Source organism: Nomascus leucogenys, chromosome 4 (genome assembly GCF_006542625.1).
Source record: "Nomascus leucogenys isolate Asia chromosome 4, Asia_NLE_v1, whole genome shotgun sequence".
Taxonomy (NCBI): Eukaryota; Metazoa; Chordata; class Mammalia; order Primates; family Hylobatidae; genus Nomascus; species Nomascus leucogenys.
The window spans coordinates 74,700,595-74,715,941 of NC_044384.1; the positions used below are offsets into that span (position 1 = coordinate 74,700,595).

At 36.6% G+C, this 15,347-nt stretch overlaps 1 pseudogene; it reads left to right on the forward strand.

The window, feature by feature from the left end:
* The first annotated feature begins 762 nt into the window (after positions 1-762).
* On the forward strand, positions 763-1,719 carry LOC100595608 (annotated as a pseudogene).
* The last annotated feature ends 13,628 nt before the right edge of the window (positions 1,720-15,347 follow it).

Here is a 15,347-nt window from a genome sequence, read left to right on the forward strand (position 1 = left end):
TTGTATGTAAGCGTTATAAAAATTGGAATATAGGCAAGGATAGAACAGAGAGAATCACAGTTCCTTATAAGTTGGACAATGAGTCAGATTAAGTAATTGCTACAGGGAATAATGTAATAAATAATATCATAGCATTTATACATTCAGAGTCCTGTCTTTTGGCATTTAATGCAAGACTAATGAAGACTGAATATCCTTTGAGGCAAGAATGCATGAAGTCTGACAGTAGAGGGCGAGAGTGAGATAGTTCAGAAGATATTATTCTTGGTGGTATACAGATCATATTATAAAGATACCAGAAATACAAACATAAATGACTAAATCTACATCGATTTATTTATTTAGAGTTTATTACCACTAGCAGAGAGTAATTTTCTTGAGACCAAGGACCCGTTGGCTATTCATCACAGCTGATTCTGTGCCCAGAAAAATGTTTTAAATAAGAAGTTATGAAATCATGAGTGGCTGTTGGGACTTTAACTCTTCCTCTGTATAGAATACTCACTAAAACATAGAGGCAGAAGCCTTTACCTGTAGCTGAAACTAAAATCTTTGAGGAGAAATAGAATTGTTAAGGGAAGATGTGCTGTTTGGATGAGAGACTCACTAAATGTTTATTGTGTGTAAATCACTATGCAGGATACAACAATGAAGATGTGCTCTGTGATACAATGGATGTAATCTTATTCCTGTTCACTACTTCATTAAAGGTCATGTTTTCCTGAGCTCTCACCTCTGATGCAAGCCTGAAAGAAGAAAAAAATGAGACAGAATAAAAATATTACAGAATTTGCCCTCCTGGGCTTTTCTCAGGATCCTGATGTGCAAAATGCATTATTTGTCATGTTTTTACTCACATATATTGTGTCAATGGTGGGGAACCTGCTCATTGTGGTGACTATTATTGCCAGCCCTTCCTTGGGCTCCCCAATGTATTTCTTCCTTGCCTACCTGTCATTTGTAGATGCTGTGTATTCCACCACCATTTCTCCTGTATTGATTATAGACTTACTCTGTGATAAAAAGACTATCTCCTTTCAAGCTTGCATGGGCCAGCTATTTATAGACCACTTGTTTGCTGGTACTGACATCTTCCTTCTGGCGGGCATGGCCTATGATCGCTATGTGGCCATCTGTAAGCCACTGCACTATTTGACCATCATGAATCATCAAGTTTGTATTCTTCTCTTGGTGTTGGCGGTGACTGGAGGTTTTTTACACTCTTTATTTCAAATTGTTTTTGTGTACCCAACATCACTGTGGCCCGTTCTGTGGCCCCAATGTCATTGACCACTTTTTCTGTGACATGTACCCATTATTGAAACTGGCATGCACTGACACCTACTTTATAGGCCTCACTGTGGTTTTCAAAGGTGGAGCAATTTGCATGGTCATCTTCACCCTTCTAATAATCTCCTATGGGGTCATCCTAAATTCCCTTACAACTTACAGTCAGGAAGGGAGGTGCAAAGCCCTGTCTACCTGCAGCTCTCATATTATCGTGGTTTTCCTGTTTTATATTCCCTGTATTTTCATATATGTGAGACCTGTTTCAAACTTTCCTATTGATAAATTCGTGACTGTGTTTTATACAGTTATTGCACCCGTGTTGAACCCTTTTATATACACATTGAGAAATTCAGAAACGAGAAATGCTATAGAAAAAGTCTTGTGTAAAAGTTAACTATAGTTAGACAAAGAATGTCCATCCTCCTGTAGATAAGGAGGTACGTAGACGAGGTCTTCCAAGAACTTTCTAACAGGACGGGTAAGGCCCTCCTTACTGGAAACATTTTTAGTGAGGAGAACCTGGGGCTGGTTCTCCTTAATTCTGGATGAAATATTACTTGCCTTACCAAAATATTTCGTAATGTGAAACTCAAAATTTCTTATTCAATTTACTTTAAGATTATTCTTTTTATATTACAGGCATTTCACATTACTTGTCATTTAGCTATTCTTCCTAGCAAGAATCAAGTCTTTTACCTCTAGTGATTTTGTAAGAAAAAAGTATACAGAGAGGTTACTTCATTTGAATTTGTTCCAAATATCTTAATTAACTAATCTATAATGACCTTACTGTCTCTTTCTAAAATATTGTTGATGTAAAATTCATAGACTGTGTCTACACATATCAATGGAAGAATTATTTTTCTGATAGAACAACCCAGGAGATATCAAAAAAGTTAAATTTCTGCCCAAGGTAGAGTATGTCTTCAGTTGGTATCCAGTCCTCTAGGTGTAATATTCTCTTGAAACGTCTACCATTGCTTGTAAAAATGAGTGAAAGGTCTCAATTTCCTGGGATGAGATTGGGGAGATATAGATACATGCTTTTACTTAGGAAAGAAGTGGTCTTAGGGATATGCTAGTTGAACAACTGAAAGACTAAAGAGTTCTTCTCTCTGTGCAAAAGCTCTGTCATTGGATCTTCCATGAAGTTAAATCTCAGCATTGTTCTTGTTAGGTAAAAAGCTTAATAGCCAGGTACATGAATGTTATAAATCCTTAATCACAGTGAAGTACTTATGGTTGCTTCACCATAATTGAGGAAATATTCAAGTAACAAAGTTTAGTGTTGATGCTTGTGTCACATAATAAGGGTATTGCCCAGGTTAATTTTCACTAATCAGGACAACTTTTACATAGCCAAGCAAAGACAGTCTTTTTGTTTTTCTATGAAGAAATTTTCCAGCAGGTGAGAATATTCAATCACCTTTCACAGTAAATATTGTCACTATGTTAAAGCATTATTATAGTTTTGTCATCTGCTTTGGATAGTGCCATACTCCTCTAAAGACTGAGATAATGAGAAAACTGTGTGGAACTATGGAAACTATAGACACTAGGAACTAATTCTATATCCATGGATTAAGCATGTATATTCCTGTGTTTTATGAGGACACATAGAGGAATGAGGTATCTATGGCAACCCTCAGTGAAAGAAGCATTGCTTTTCTGGACCAAGATGTTAGTATTTGAAACCATTGATGAGAGACATTTATTAAAAATTTCTGTGATATGTTGAAATGTAGTGAATGTCTTAAAAACCAATGATTTTATTGGACAAATTCTAATTGGAAAAATTAAGCTAATGCACATAGAAATTTATCAGTATATAAAATGTATATTTGGTTTTAATATACAACCTAATTTGTTTTCTTATTCCATTTGCCAAATAAAAAGAAAAACATGTTCCATATTACATGTATAATAAATACACCAATAGATGTATAATCTTAGTTTATGGGATATTATTTTTATATGATATATTAATAAAGGTGTATAATTACTTTCATTTATATTTGATTAGAGAATAAAATTCCAGATCATGTCAAGTGTGCTAGAGTGTAAAGTAACCAATACCTATTATGTTCTTGAAGCATAATATAGGATTTTACTTATAAATCCAAAAATTATTCCAGGAAACATACTAATAGATATATATGGTCAGAAAAGTACCTAGTCTACTGTCATTTAAATAGATTTATAAAACTGTGACTGTGAAATATTATAGAGTTTTTATTATTATGAAATTTTTTGTTTTGAAAATGGCATGTTCTCAGGAAAGTATGTTAAAACTGTGTTAAATCAATTTTTTCTACAAAAATGTTAACTTAGCAGTTTATATTGAAAGCCTAGTAATGCTATATTTCAGCATTTGAAGTATCACGTTTTTAATTGTTTAAGCTATAAAGGATAATTTTCATACCCTATTTTTACAAGGAAACATTTAAATTTCCAAGTAGAATTTTCCTGTTGAATCTAGTTTTATTGATGAAAGGGGGAAAAGGCACTAAACCTTGCAGAAAGTAAGGTGTGATAAATAACAGAATTGGCTATAGACTAATCAAGATGCTGGTTGGGACTACAGTCTCATATGCAGGCTTGGCTGAGGAAGGATCCACTTCCAAGCTGGCTGTTGGCAGCATTCAGTTTCTCAATAGAAATGAAAAATCTTTCGAGAGTGTAATTCTACTTATATCCCACAGCACTATAAAATTGTTTTATATAGTTCACTGCTACATGTTATAAACTCCAGAATATATTACTAATCTCACCTTAAACCATTAATTTTATAAATCAAGAGAATTATTATTTTGTGTATATTATTTCGATCTTCATTATTTTGATAAACTTGATATTCAAGTAATATTGCTTTCTCTGTGCTGAAGAAATTTATCTTTTTGTATTTTTTGTAATGTAGGTCTACTGACTATGAGTTTTCTCACCACTCAAATATTTATCTTATTACTGAATTGCACAGAGGCATGTTGAGACTACATTAATTTCTCCCTTCTAATTCCCAAAATAGATGAAAGCTTGAAAGAGTGAGTAGAAATATTAGCAGCTTACCAGTGCAGAGGGGTGAAAAAAAGTTTGGGGTTCAATTTCTGCATGATTAGAGTCACTTATTAAATACTTCAGCTTTCCACTGAAACTTAAGCAGATTTATGTCTCAGCATTAATGACTACATCCCAAAATTAAGAAGTGTACTATCACATTTTTTGACATTCCTTGTAGTAGTTAATTCTTGCATTGCTATAAAAAATTATTAATACTTGAAACTGGGTAATTTGTAAAGAAAAGTGGCTTTGCTAGTTCATTGTTCCACAGGCTCTGCGGGAAGAAGGATTCTGGCATCTGTTTGACTTCCGGGGAGGCCGCAGTAGATTTACAATCATGGTGGAAGGCAAAGTGGGAGCAGGTACATCTTAGTAGACAGCAGCAGGAGCAAAAAGGGAAAGTAACACATAATTATAAATCACAAGACCTCATGAGAACTCACTGTCATGTTGACAGCACCAAGGGGGGATGGCATTAAAACATGAGAAACTTCCTCCATAATCTAATCACCTCCAACATTGGGTATTACATTTCAACGTAAGATTTGGGTGGGGACAGAGATCAAAACCATATCATTCTGTTCTTGGCCCCTCTAAAATCTCATGTTCTTCTCAACTTTCAAAATACAATCACGCTTTCCCAATAGTCCCCCAAAGTGTTAACCAATTCCAGCATTAACTGAAAAGTCCACAGTCCAGTCTTGTCTGAGACAAAGTTAGTCCCTTCCACCTGAGCATGTAAAATCAAAAGCAAGCTAGTTACTTCAAAGATACAAAGAAGGTGTAGGAATTGGGTAAATACTTTCATTCCAAGTTGAAGAAATCATCCAAAAGAAAGGGGTTACAGGCCTCATTCAAGTCTGTAATCTAGCAGGGCAGTCACTAAATCTTCAAGTTCCAAAGCAATTACCTTTGACTCCATGCCTCACATCCAGGGCATACTGGTGCAATGGGTAGGCTTCCAAAGCCTTGGGTATCTCCACTCATGTGACTTTACAGGGTTCAGCCAACACAGTTGCTCTTAATGTCTTTTGTTGCTCTTGAGGGGGCCTGTGGCTTTTCTAGGTGCAGGGTGCAAGCTGCTGGTGGAGCTGCCATTTTGGGTTCTGGAGGATGGTAGTCCTCTTCTCAGAGCTCCACTAGGGAGTGCCCCAGTGGGTACTCTGTGTGTGGGCTCCAACCCCACATTTCCCCCCTGCACTGCCTTAGTACAGATCCTCTCTGATGCTCCAACCCATAGCAGGCTTCTGTCTGAACTTCCAGGCTTTTTGATACATCCTCTGAATCCTTGGTGGAGGCTCCCAAGCCTCATCTCTTTGAATTTGTGCACCTGCAGGCTTAACACCACTTGGAAGCCTTCAAAGCTCACAGCTTTTATCCCCTTAAACACCTGCCTGAGCTGTACCTTGGCCCCTTTTAGCTATGGCTGGATCTGAAGTGGCTGGGATGCACACAGCAGTGTTCCAAGGCTGCTCAGGGAAACAAGGCACTGGAACATTCCCAGAAATCCATTTGCTTCTCCTAGGTCTCCAAGTCTGTGATGGGAGGGGCTGCTGAAAAGGTCTTTGAAAAGCCTTTGAGGGCTTTTTCCCATTGTCTTGCTTGTTAGCACATGGCTCCTCTTATGCAAATTTCTGCAGCCTGCTTGAATTTCTCCCCAGAAAATGGGCTTTTCTTTTCTACCACATGGCCAGGTGGCAAATATTTCAACCTTTTACACTCTGCTTTCCATTTAAATATAAGTTCCTTTTTCAGATCACTTCTTTGCTCATTCATATGAGCTTAGGTTATTGGAAGCAGCCCGGCTAAGTCTTTTATGCTTTGCTGCTTAGAAATTTCTTCTGCCAGATACCCTAAATCATCACTCTCAAGTTCAAAGTTTGACAGATTCCTAGAAAAGGGGCACAATGCAGCCAGACTTTGCTGAGTTTGGCAAAAGTGACCTTTATTTTATCCAGTTCCCATTTAGTTTTTTATTTCCTTCTGAGACCTCCTCAGTCTAGAGTTTACTGTCCATTTCACTATCAGCATTTTGGTCACAGCCATTCAAAAAGCCTGTAGGAAGTTCCAAACTCTCTCATCTTCCTGTCTTCTTCTGAGCCCTCTAAACTCTTCCAGCCTCTGCCTGTTACCCAGTTCCAAAGCTCTTCCACATTTTCAGGTATCTTTATAGAAATTCCCCATGCTTTGGTACTAATTTTTCGTATTAGTCCATTCTTGCATTGCTATAAAGAAATATCAGACAGACTCTGTAATTTATTTAAAAAAGAGGTTTAATCAACTCATTTTTCTACAGGCTGTAACTGAAAGAATGATGCTGGCATCTCCTCAGCTTCTGGGGAGGCCTGAGTAGATTTACAATCATAGTGGAAGGCAAAGTGGGATCTGGCACAACTTACATGGTAGGAGCAGGATCAAGAAGGGGAATTTCCACATATTTTTAAACAACCAGATCCCATGAGGACACACTATTGTGATGACAGTACCAAAAAGGGATGGTGTTAAATCATGAGAAGCTTCCTCGATAATCCAGTCACCTCCTACATGGCCCTACCTCCAGAATTGGGGGTTACATTTCAACATGAGATTTGGGTCAGTTAGGACACAGATTCAAACCATATCTTTTTTTTAAATCATTTGGATTACTCCATTTCCTTCTTTATCTTTTATCATCTTCATTTATTCACATTTATGATTTTTGTTTATTCAATTGTTCCAACAGAGCCACTTATTGCGTTGTGCTTTTTTTCCAAATAATATAATTCTGAAGCAGAGCATGAAATAACTTCAGTTCTCTCATTCATGTGAAAAGGAGTCTAGTATGTTTTCCTGACACTAACTGACTTCATGTCATATATGAGAGAAAGAGTTAATAGTTTTATTCTCAAGAGTCAAGATAATCTCATGGGAAAATAATAATCATCTCCTTTCTAGGAATTATTTTTGATCTGTGTGCTCCTTTCTCATCAGCTATGATTTTTTTCAATAACGTATTACTCTTTTAAACCCAATTTTAGCTTTTATTAAGCCAATATTATGTGAGTTGTAAGGGATATAATGTGTCGATGTGATGTACTTTTTAGCCCAGTTATGTCCATGGGCCATGAGGAAATCTCTGCCTTAGATCAATGAGATGTAATTGGGTGGGCAAATTGGTATTATGTAGTGTTTCTGTAGCTTGACAGTGTTGTCACTTGTGGCTTGGGTCATACGCTAAGTGCATTCCAAAATGGAAAATGTATTTAAGGATACATCTCTTTGAAGCCACTAGGATCTATGCCTAATGGTCCTATGAAATAGCCAACAAACCGTGTTATAATATTTGACCCTAGCTAACACTCCTCAAAGTGTTACAGAACTTTATTCTTCACCACATTTTGGTTGGCTTAGTGGGGTATGTCATTATTCTGCTCATCATTATATGTCATTCATGCATATATTCAAGTCCCCACCACCTCAAAAGCCAGTGGGATTCTCTTTCTTTTTTGAGTCAAACCTGGGTTCTTTGGTGGATCCTATGCCCACTTTAAACTTCCCTCCGAATACTTGAATGACCTTCCATAATAGCATTCTCTCTTGCTGAATTTCTTGGATATCCATTCATCAGAAGCATTTCTGCCTATCCAAATGGTGAGGGTACTACCCAGGAATCTGAAAATATACAGACATGGCATGGATAATCAAATGCTACGTGCAGTGAAGGATATACTGCTAATACATATATTCCTTCAGGGGAATTAATTTTGCCTACTTTGACCAAGGCTTTACAATTCAGAGGGAGAATTTCAATAGATTTCTGTAATAATCATACCCTTCAATTGAGAAATTTAGTATTTTGTTATTCTCTGGTAGGAAATGTATAATTGCATTCATATCACTGATCAACAGGAATGGAAACCTCTGTGAGAGGTACCTTTTGTTCTGAAAGTTAGGCTTATGAATATGATATACTTCCCGGAGCCACCTCCTAAAATATGTTTGTGTAAATTCTATTTCAATTTTATTAATATATTTGGTCATGCTATGCCATTAATGACATTAAAATGTGTCTTTCTGAAAGCCTAATAACTTATCAGTAGTTGCCATTCCAATGGGCTTTCTCTGGACATGCTACCAGGAATTTGAATCCCAAATTCCAGTAATCATTACAGGATGGCAGGATTAGGTTTCTGCTAGAGTCTCCAGTCTGCATATGTTCATATATTCACACTTCCAAAAATGACTAGACATTAGGTTTCTTGGGTATAATGTCATTGCATGAGTAACTTTGCTTTATGAATCTTAGAGTCCTTGTCATTTCTTTCTTTTTACTAGGATGTGGAGGAGCTAGTGGTATAATTCTAAGGTTTGTGAAATGTCTCTGATGGTAATGGACCACGTTTTTCCAAGAATCTTGCATAATTAGTCTAAGCTCTGTTTTTTGAGTAGACCAATTAATCACATAGACTAATAATATTTACTGTAGTCCCGGTACTCTTCTATGTTGCTTCTTCTGAAGAAGAAACTATTACAATGTTATCAAGGTAATGAATTAATTTTGATTGTGTTTATGTCTAAATTTCATTTCACCAAATTATAGCATTTTGCTAAGTATATACCTTTGGGGAAAAATGGCAACCATAGGTTGCATTTCTTTCCACATAAAAGCAAACTATTCTGGATATTCCTTTAATCCTAAAAGTTGATCTGGAAGCAAAAAGATATAAAATTTGTAATGAAATTTTGAAAGACTAATGAGCCATTATGAATAAGGCAGATTATATTGTTATAACTATTAATATAACATGTTGCTTTTTGAAATATAATGGTAAATAAAGTGCCTGTAAATTAAAACTTTCATAAACACACTGAAAATGCAACTGTTTCAGTTTTGATGTTTCTGGTTCAAATAACAGAACACTGAATTCAAACTGTTTTGAAATATAAAAAGTTTTTTGATTGGCTAGCATAATTACACTTTTCAATGTTATGAAAATATTCAAAGTTAGTTGATATAACGGCTCAATTATATTTTTAAAGAATATTTTTCTTTGTTTATTTCGTTCCATGAGTCACAGTATTGGATTAAATATGGCTTTCCTATCAGGAGAAGAGTTTCTATCTGTAGTGTTTTAGAGAGTGCTCTTCCCACAACTGCAGCAGAGGTAATTGACGCAATTGTGATGTGGAACAGAGAAGTCATAATACAATGGCTGCAAGAAGTAATGCTTTTTTCTTCCTGTTGACTTACTTGATCACACCTTGTCCTTCTCTTTTCCAATGGTGACAATAAGCAGAACCAAAGACAAAAACCACATGATTATCTCAATAGATGCAGGAAAGTCCTTTGACAAAATTCAACAACCATTCATGCTAAAAACTCTCAATAAATTAGGTATTGATGGGACATATCTCAAAATAATAAGAGCTATCTATGACAAACCCACAGCCAATATCATAGTGAATGGGCAAAACCTGGAAGCATTCCCTTTGAAAACTGGCACAAGACAGGGATGCCCTCTCTTACCACTCCTATTAAACATATTGTTGTAAGTTCTGGCCAGGGCAATTAGGCAGAAGGAAATAAAGGATATTCAATTAGGAAAAGAGGAAGTCAAATTGTCCCTGTTTGCAGATGACATGATAGTATATCTAGAAAACCCCATTGTCTCAGCCCAAAATCTCCTTCAGCTGATAGGCAACTTCAGCAAAGTCTCAGGATACAAAATCAATGTACAAAAATCACAAGCATTCTTATACACCAGTAACAGACAGAGACCCAAATCATGAGTGAACTCCCATTCACAATTGCTTCAAAGAGAATTAAACACCTAGGAATCCAACTTACAAGGGACGTGAAGGACATCTTCAAGGAGAACTACAAACCACTGCTCAATGAAATAAAAGAGGATACAAACAAATGGAAGAACATTCCATGCTCATGGGTTGGAAGAATCAATATCGTGAAAATGGCCATACTGCCCAAGGTAATTTATAGATTCAATGCCATCCCCATCAAGCTACCAATGACTTTCTTCACAGAATTGGAAAAAAACTACTTTAAAGTTCATATGGAACCAAAAAGGAGCCCACATCACCAAGTCAATCCTAAGCCAAAAGAACAACGCTGGAGGCATCACGCTGCCTGACTTCAAACTATACTACAAGGCTACAGTAACCAAAAGAGCATGGTACTGGTACCACAACAGATATATAGATCAATGGAACAGAACAGAGCCCTCAGAAATAACACCACATATCTACAACTATCTGATGTTTTACAAACCTGACAAAAACAAGTAACAGGGAAAGGATTCCCTATTTAATAAATGGTGCTGGGAAAACTGGCAAGCCATACGTAGAAAGCTGAAACTGGATCCCTTCCTTACACCTTATACAAATTAATTCAAGGTGGATTAAAAACTTACGTGTTAGACCTAAAACCATAAAAACCCTAGAAGAAAACCTAGACATTACCATTCAGGACATAGGCATGGGCAAGGACTTCATGTCTAAAACACCAAAAGCAATGGCAACAAAAGCCAAAATCGGCAAATGGGATCTAATTAAACTCAAGAGCTTCTGCACAGCAAAAGAAACTACCATCAGAGTGAACAGGCAACCTACAGAATGGGAGAAAATTTTTGCAACCTACTCATCTGACAAAGGACTAATATCCAGAATCTACAATGAACTCAAACAAATTTACAAGAAAAAAACAAACAACCCCACCAAAAAGTGGGTGAAGGACATGAACAGACACTTCTCAAAAGAAGACATTTATGCAGCCAAAAAACACATGAAAAAATGCTCATCATCACTGGCCATCAGAGAAATGCAAATCAAAACCACAATGAGATACCATCTCACACCAGTTAGAATGGTGATCATTAAAAAGTCAGGAAGCAACAGGTGCTAGAGAGGATGTGGAGAAATAGGAACAGTTTTACACTGTTGGTAGGACTGTAAACTAGTTCAACCATTGTGGAAGTCAGTGTGGCGATTCCTCAGGGATATAGAAATAGAAATGCCATTTGACCCAGCCATCCCATTACTGGGTATATACCCAAAGCACTATAAATCATGCTGCTATAAAAACACATGCACACGTATGTTTATTGTGGCACTATTCACAATAGTAAAGAGTTGGAACCAACCCAAATGTCCAACAACGATAGACTGGATTAAGAAAATGTGGCACATATACACCATGGAATACTATGCAGCCATAAAAATGATGAGTTCATGTCCTTTGTAGGGACACGGATGAAACTGGAAATCATCATTCTCAGTAAACTATTGCAAGGACAAAAAACCAAACACCGCATGTTCTCACTCATAGGTGGGAATTGAACAATGAGAACTCATGGACACAGGAAGGGGAACATCACACTCCGGGGACTGTTGTGGGGTTGGGGGAGGGGGGAGGGACAGCATTAGGAGATATACCTAATGCTAAATGACGAGTTAATTGGTGCAGGAAATCAACATGGCACATGGATACATATGTAACAGGCCTGCACATTGTGCACATGTACCCTAAAACCTAAAGTATAATAAAAAAAAAAAAAAGAAAAGAGTCTCCATTCCCCACGTTAGGGTTTCGTTTGTTTTGTTGAAGATCAGTTGGCCATAAGTGTTCGGTTTTATTTCTGAGTTCTCTATTCTGTTCCATTGGACTATGTGCCTATTTTTGTTCCAGTACCATGCTGTTTTGGTGACTATGGTCTAATAGTATAGCTTGAAATTAGGTAGTGCGATGCCTCCAGATATGTTCTTTTTGCTTAGCCATTCTTTGGCTATGTGGGCTCTCTTTTTGTTCCATAATAATTTTAGAACTGTTTTTTCTAATTCTGTGAAGAATGATATTTTGATGGGGATTGCATTGAATTTGTAAATTGCTTCTGGCAGTATGGTCATTTTCACAATATTGATTTTACCATCCATAAGCATGGGATGTGTTTCCATTTTTTTGTGTCATCTGTACTTCTTTCAGCAGTGTTTTGTAGTTTTCCTTGTAGAGGACTTTTGACTCCTTGGTTAGCTATATTCCTATTTATTTATTTATTTGAAGCTTTTGTAAAACAGGTTGAGTTCCTAATTTGATTCTCTACTCGGTTGCTGTTGGTGTATAGAAGAGCTACTGATTTTTGTATATTAATCTTGTATCTGGAAACTTTGCTGAATTCTTTTATCAGTTCTAGGAGGTTTCTGTAGGAGTCCTTAGGGTTTTCAAGGTAAAGGATCATATTTTTAGCCAGAGTCCAGGAACCTTTTTTGTTGGCAATTTTAAAGTTACCATTTCAATCTTGCTGCTTGTTATTGGTCAGTTCAAGGTATCTAATTCTTCCTGATTTAAGCTAGGAGGATTGTATTTTTCCAAGAATTTCCTCCATCTCTTCTAGGTTTTCTACTTTGTGTGCATAAAGGTGTTCATAGTAGCCTTGAATGATCTTTTGTATTTCACTAGTGTCAGTTGTAATCTTTCCTGTTTTGTTTGTTAGTGAGGTTATTTGAATTTTCTGTCCTCTTTTTTTGGTTAATCTTGTTAATGGTCTATCAATTTTATTTATATTTTAAAAGAACCAGGTTTTTTTTCATTATCTTCTGTAATTTTTTGTTTGTTTGTTTGTTTCAATCTCAGTTAGCTCTGCTCTGATCTTGGTTATTTCCTTCTTCTGCTGGGTTTGGGTTTAGTTTGTTTTTGTTTCTCTAGTTCCTTGTTGTGTGACCTTAGAATGTCAATTTGTGCTCTTTCAGTCTTTTTAATGTAGGCATTTAGGGCTATAAACTTTCCTCTTACCACTGCCTTTGCTGTATCCCAGAGGTTTTGATAGGTATAGGTTGTCATCAGTTCAAAAAATTTTTAAATTTCCATCTTGATTTTGTTTTTGAGCCAATGCTCATTCAGGGGTAAGTTGTTTAATTTCAATGTATTTGCATGGTTTGAAGTTTCCTTTTGGAGTTAATTTCCAGTTTGTTTCACTGTGATCTGAGAGAATGATTGATAGAACTTCAACATTCTTAAATTTATTGAGGCTCATTTTATGACCTATCATATGATCTATCTTGGAGAAAGTTCCATGTGCTGTTGAATAGAATGTGTATTCTGTGGTTGTTGGATGAAATGTTCTGTATATATCTGTTAAAGTCCATTTATTCCCAGGTATAGTTTAAATCCATTGTTTCTTTGTTGGCTTTATGTGTTGATGACCTGTCTAGTGCTGTCAGTAGAATATTGAAGTCTCCCAGAATCATTGTGTTGCTCAGTATCATTGTGTTGCTCATTTCTTAGGTCTTTTAGTAATTGTTTTATAAATTTGAGAGTTCCAGTGTTAGGTGCGTATGTTTAGGATTGTGATATTTTCCTGTTGGACAAGGTCTTTTACCATTATATAATGTCCCTCTTTGTCTCTTTTAACTGATGTTGCTTTAAAGATTGTTTTGTCTGACATAAGAATAGCTACCCCTTCTCACTTTTGGTGTCCAGTTGCATGAAATACCTTTTTCTACCCCTTTACTTTAATTTTATGTGAGTCCTTATGTGCTAGATGAGTCTCCTGAAGGCAGCAGATAGTTGGTTGTTGAGTTCTTATCCATTCACTAGTTCTGTATCTTTTAGGTGAAGCATTTAGGCCACTTACTTTCAATGTTCGTATTGAAATGAGAGGTACTGTTGCGTTAATTGTGCTCTTTGTTGCCTGTGTACTTTATTTTTTTTTGTTTGTTTGTTTTTACTTCTTAACTTGTATTTTTCTTGTGTAGGTCCTATGTGATTTGCGCTTTAAAGAGTTTCTGTTTTGTTGTATTTCCAGGATTTGTTCTAGGATTTCATACTACTTTTAGGAGCTCCTGTAGTGGTGGCTTGGTAATGGTGAATTCTCTCAGCATTTGTTTGTCTGAAAAACACTACCTTTCCTTGATACATGACGCTTAGTTTCTCTGGATACAAAATTTTTGGCTGATAGTTGTTTTACTTGAGGAGGCTGAAGATAGGGCCCCAATCCCTTCTAGCTTGTAGGGTTTCTGCTGAGAAATCTGTTGTTAATCTGATAGGTTTTCCTGTATAGGTTACATGGAGCTTCTGTCTCACAGTTAAGAGTCTTTCCTTTGTCTAAAGTTTGGATAACCTGATGACAATGTGCCTAGGCCAAGATCTCTTTGTGAGATTAATTTCCCGATGTTCTTTGTTCTTATTCTATTCGGATTTCTAGGTCCCTAGTAAGGCTGGGGAAGTTTTCCTCTGTTATTTCCCCAAACATGTTTTCCAAACTTTTACAATATTCTTTTTCCTCAGGAACACTGATTATTATTAGGTTTGGTCATTTAACATAATCCCAGACTTCTTGGAGGCTTTGTTTATATTTTCTTATTCTTTTTTCTTTGTCTTTGTTGGATTAAGTTAACTCAAACACCTTGTCTTCAAGCTCTACATTTCTTTCTTCTACTTGTTCAATTCTATAGCAAGACTTCCTAGAGCATTTTACATTTCTAAAAGTGTGTCCAAAGTTTCCTGAATTTTTCAAAGTTTTTTTTTTAAGCTATCCATTTCCTTGAATATTTATCCCTTCATTTATTGTATCCTATCTTGGATTTCCTTCACATTTCTCTGGTCCCTCCCTGATTAGCCTAATAACTAACTCCTGAATTCTCTTTCAGGAAAATCAGTGATTTCTTCTTGGCTTGGATTCATTGCTGGTGAACTAGTGTGATTTTTTAGGGGGTGCTGAAGAGCCTTGTTTTGTCATATTACCAGGGTTGGTTTTCTGGTTCCTTCTCATTTCGGTATCCTCTGTCAGAGGGAAGTTCTAGGGCTGGAGGCTGACGTTCAGATTATTTTGTCCTATGAGATGTACCCTTGATATAATATTTCCCCCCTTTTCCTGTGGATGTGGCTTTTTGTGAGCCAATCTGCAGTGATTATTGTCTCTCTTCTGGGTGTAGCCACCCAGTGAGTCTACCCTGCTCTGGGCTGGTACTGGGGGTTGTCTGCACAGAGTTCTGTGATGTGAACCATCCAT